We start from the raw sequence: 5695 nt of genomic DNA on the forward strand, positions 1-5695 counted from the left end.
AATTGGCCTGTAGGCAAATCTGTGGGGACATTAATGATTGGTGTGTGTGTGTGTGTGATTGATGTGTGAGAGCCCAGCCTACTGTGGGCGGTGCCTTCCTGGGTCATCTAAGGAAGCTAACTGAGCAAGCCATGCGGGGCAAACCAGGAGGCAGTGTTCTTTTCTGCCTGAGTCTCTGCCTATAATTCTTTCCCCAGCTTCCCTCAATGAGGGACTGACTATAAGCTGTGGACTGAAAGAAACCTTTTCCTGCCCAAGTTGCTTTTGGTCGTGGTGCGTACAGCAGTAATAAAAACAAACTAGGGCACCATCTCTTCTGGGAGTAGCAGCACTGCCCACCTACAAAGGAGACTTCTGATTACCACTCCCCCCACCCCACCGCCGCCAAACTTTACTTATTTTCATGTGCATGAGTGCTTTGCCTACATGTATGTGTATGTACCATGTGCATGCCTGGAGTCCTCAGAGGTCAGAAGAGGGAGTTGTATCCTCATCATGTGGGTGCTGGGAGCCAAACCCAGTTACTCTGTAAGTCATCTTTCCAGCTCCACCCCAACTACATTTTGAAGTTAGTTTATTAACTAGTGGGATTCCATAAGACTTTATCATGCCTCCTCAGTTTTACTTAATCCACCCTCCTGTGCCTCCTCCTCTCCATCCCTCGACCCCACCCCTGCTTAAACCTTTAACCTCCAGTAATTTTCTCTTTTTTAATTTTGTTTTTATTTCTTTTGTTTGTGTGAGGGTTTTGCCTGCATGTTTTTATGTGTGTTATGTGCATGCCGGGTGCCAGCGGAGGTCAGAAGAGGGCAGCATCAGATCCCCTGGAACTGGAGTTACAGACGGTTGTGAGCTGCCGTGTGGGTGCTGGGAATTGAACCCAGGTCCTCTGGAAGAGCAGACAGTGCTCTCAACCTCGGAGCCATCTCTCCAGCCCCTCTGTTCTTCTCTCATATCACTGTGCTCTACTGTTCTTTCTAATTGTTTTTTTTTTAAACTGGGTTGTGAAATAGTGGTTTCCACATGACCTCTCCCTTCCCCCATCCTCCCATCTTCCTCCCTGCTTAAGCGTTTCCTCCCCCAGAATTCCCTTGTGTCTACTTTACCTGGAGTCTACTTCCCTTAGTGAGCCCCACTCTGACCCCTCCCTTTACAAGCATTTTCTCCCACTCGCTGCTGTGCTGCGATGGTCTTCTCTCTGAGATGAGCTGGGCAGTGATCACAGCTGGATCTGCTGAGGGGAGCAATCCTACGCTGTACAGCACCATTTTGTTCAGAGATAGACCACACTTACCACAGCAGTTCCATACAGTTTATAACAGAGAACCTAGCTTTGGTGGCGCACACCTTTAATCCCAGAACTCTGGAGACAGAGGCAGGTGGATCCCTGTAAGTTCAAGCCCAGCCTGGTCTACATAGTGAGTTCCAGGCTGGCCAGAACTTCATAGTGAGACCTTATCTCAAAAGAAAACAAAATTATAGCAGAGCTGAATTTTCCTATAGCCTAGCCTAGTGGTGTCTAGTTAGGGTCACTGATATTTCACTTACATGGATTTTTTTTTTTTTTAAATAAAAAAGCCTCACAAGGATCCCCGGATACAAGCATTTTCTTCTCTTTTATAGAGGAAGGCAATGACCTTTAAAGTCATCCTAATGGCTGAACTGTAGCTATTTTAAAATTAGTAGCTATCATTCATTTGATGCTTTTCAACCCTACACATGTGTTGTTCTTGTGTTGTGATGAAGCAATCCTAACTCGAACTTTATCTTAAATGGTTTTTGTTTTGTTTGTTTGTTTTTTGTTATTTTTGTTTTGTTTTGTTTGGTTTTAACAGATGGGATTTCTCTGTGTAGCTTTGGTGCCTGTCCTGGATCTTGCTCTGTAGACCAGGCTGGCCTCGAACTCATAGAGATCTGCCTGGCTGAGTGCTGGGATTAAAGGCCTACGCCACCACCGCCCAGCCTTGAATGTTTTCTTTAAGAGCAATTAACTGGAATTAGCTGCATTCATGATGCTGTGCAATCTGCACTCTGTCCACTTCCAGAGCTTGCTTAACATCTCAGAGATTTTGTGCCCACCAAACCACAGCCCTACGCCACTCCTGACTTCTGGAAACACGTTTTCTCCACAAAATTGCCCACTTTAGGGAGCTTGTAGGAGTGAAATTATATCCTGCTTTCTCTTTCCTGTCTTGCCTCTTTCAGTTAGTTAATGTTTCCAAGATTATTCACACGTTGAGTGAGATGGCTCCGTTGATAAAAAGTGTCTGCCTCCAAACCTGACTACCTGAGGTTGATCTATGAACCCTTCTGACTCCCGCCTGTGTGCCATGACACTCGTGTTACACACACACACACACACACACACACACACACACACACACACACACACACACACACACACACATACATACACATACACACACACACACACATACACATTTATTCTTTTATTTTGGTTTGCTGTGTGTTTGATACACTTAATCTCTCAGAACAGAAGACATGTCTGTTGCAAGTCATTCTCCAGAACACATGGGAAAAGTTCAGTTATTTTCATCAGGTATAATTTGTTTGTTTTTGAGACAGCATCTCACTATGTCGCCCTGGCTGTCTTGTAACTCTCTGTGTAGCCCAGGCTGGCCTCGAACTCACAGAGATCCACCTGCATCTACCTTCTAAGTGCTGAGATGAAACATGTGCACCACCACACTAGTAACAGGTGACTTTCACTGTTTCGTTAACAAATTCAGTGCATGACAAAGTCTGACACTGCCCCAGGAAACTATTTTGTCCATTATGGCTGCTGGGAAGGCAAAGGCAAGGAGCCAAGGGGGAAAGCCACTGAAGATGGGCATATAATGCACCTGGCTTTGAAATCACCCACAGGTAAGGGGCTTAGGTCAATGCCTTCCCTGTGCTGCTGCAGTGAGATGTGCTGGGGAAGCTAACACTGCATTAGGAGTCAGCAGATGGAACTTTGACTCGGCGTCTATGTAGAGACCTTAACAGTGATTGGCTCTCATCTGACTTTCAAGACCCAGATAGTGAGTTTAGTAGCCTCTGACTTATTTTAGTCCCATTCAGTCACCCTCCCCTTGATCAATCAAATAGTATTTACCAGGGACCCATTCTGTGCCAGCTATATTTTGAAAGCCAAGGAGTCTCAGAATGGGCAACATGATTCTTGCTTTCATGCCTGAGAGGCTCGTTAAGCCCCCTGGGGATTACAGAAATGCAGTTTTCTTTAGGATGAACGACACAGGGAAAGTCCATTCTGGACTGGGCAGGATGTGATGTTTTAGAAAATATTTATAAAATTTCTGAATGCTTGGAAGAATGAGTGGATGCCTGGGGCAATTGTGGAGACTTGGATTTGTCACTGAAGAGATGTAATTTAAGCCACAGGTGTGGATTGTAACACCCAAGGAAAGTGTATAGAATGAACAGTGTATTCTAGAAACACCCTGTGTGAATGCCAGCATCTAAGAAAAAAAAGAGTATGAAGACCCTGGAAAGGAGAACTAGGTAGGCTAAGGAAGCCCAGGAAAGGGTCATCAAGAAGGTGTCCAGGAGCAGGACATGGCCCACAATGTAGATGGCACCTGAGGACCCATGGTGGAAAGAGAGAATTAACTCCTCAGAGCTGTGTGGTGACCCCTGCACATGGCCACAGGGTGCATGCCTACACACACCACACTAATAAGTAAAACATTTCAAAGATCGAATTTTCGATAAAAACTTCCTAGAGAGCCATCCCAACTGCCAGGCATGTTTCACTCTTCCCGTTATGAATTCTTGTCATTTTCTTCCACATGGTAAAGTCTGACCCAACTGCTATCTGTTCCTGTTTGTCCCTAAACAAGCACACTGTCTGAATAATGCCTTTAATGATAGTTCAATTTTTTGATAGTTTTCAAATTTTCTTCCTTAGGCCTCAAGATTTTTATTTTATATTTATATATTTAGTATTTTCAGATGAAACTTAATAATTTGTCAGATTTTAAGAGAAAATTTAATGCTGTTTTGATAAGAACTATGGATTGGAAAGTCAAATATAAAGTATTGAAGGCTGATCTAAAGCGGCCAAAACTAATGAGGGGACATTTGGGCTCCATCTAAAGATGAAATATGGATACAAGCATGACTTGTTTGGGGTCCCCAGTGTGCTGGGGAGACCCAGCTTCTCTCTTCTAACTTGAGTATAGCTGCCTTTCTGCCACACTTGCTCTCTGTGGCTTTTAGATTGCTTACACCAGGAGGTCCCAGTTAAGAGACATGAATAGTCTTCACTAGCGGTTGAGGGCCTCGCTCTGCAGCTCTGGCTTAAGGCATGTACCACCGAGCCTGGTGATTCTTGTGGGTCCCCATTCTGCCCAGGAACCTAAAACCAATGTTTGGTCAAAGTAGGAGCTCTGTAAGCCAGTTAGAGTCATTCCAGTGACTCAGGATGATGTCCGGGGATACTGCAGTTAGCCTTCAGTTATCTGTTGTCCTCTACTGCAGAGGATGTCTACTGATGACTGGGCCTTTCTGAGAAACACCAGATGCAGTTACTAGCTGATTAATCCAAAGACCTGCCACCTCCTGGAGGCTATCTTGGCTAATGTAGCGACCCAAAGGGCGGCTCTTTTGCCTCATACTGAGTTGACTCTGAAGACTCATGCAGCTGCGACCCATTGAAGCCACACTGCCATCTCATTGGCTCATCGGGTTCCAGCTCTATATGTCTCACAGCCTTAGGGGTGTGACTCCTGAGGCACGCTCCCATGAACCTTCTGCAGGCCTCTGTAACAAGTCCATGTTTGCACCAGAGGAGCCAGTGCCCTCCACGGGTGCCCTCCCTCTTCTCTTATTCTGTTGAAAACTGTCAACTCATCCCTCCTTGGATCTGTCATCAGGAACTAGCATTTGTGATCTGGCTGGGGAACTCCAATGCCAGCCTATGTTAGCTTATTCTGGCGAGCCTGGCAGAGCTTTCCGGGAGACTAAAAAATTCACTTCATTGGTTTCAGGATTTCTTAAGTTTTGCTCAGGAGCAATAAATGACCCATCCGGTTTGCAGCTGCTCTTGCAGACAATGGCAATGCATTTGGTAATGCTCATGAGGTGAAATCAGAGGCTTAGGCGCTGGAGAGATAACTCAACAGTTACGATCTCCAGGGGGATCTGAGCTCCCTGGCCTCTGTGGGCACCAAAACTCAGGTGTACATATTCACGCATAAACACACACACACACACACACACACACACACACACACACACACACTTTAAAAATAAATCTTTCATTAAAAAGAAGAGTGACTTCGCCAGCATTGTTTATTTAAACAATGGGAAAAACTTATGGATATGCATAATTCTCACTTTCATTATTCACTGACAGGAAACTGAAGGCAAGGGAAGTGAGTGACCTTGAAGAGTCACACAGAGGGATGGTGGTGTTGGTGGGAGCCCAGGGTGCGGGTGGAACTTTCAAGATGGGTGGTAATCCAGACCTACTTGGGGCTTAACCAGATACTTCTTAAAGTTTGGCATTCATTTTTTTCCTGTTAATTTTCATCAGGTCTCTGAGCTGGAAGGATCGTATCAGCTTACATCACTAATAAATAGGTATTGAGACATCTCAAAGAATACTGAGTGGTCTTTCCTTTCTTTTCTCCATATAAAGAAACATGTGACAACTTTAAGTCAGGACCTC

Source organism: Peromyscus leucopus, chromosome 6 (assembly GCF_004664715.2).
Source record: "Peromyscus leucopus breed LL Stock chromosome 6, UCI_PerLeu_2.1, whole genome shotgun sequence".
NCBI classification, from domain to species: Eukaryota; Metazoa; Chordata; class Mammalia; order Rodentia; family Cricetidae; genus Peromyscus; species Peromyscus leucopus.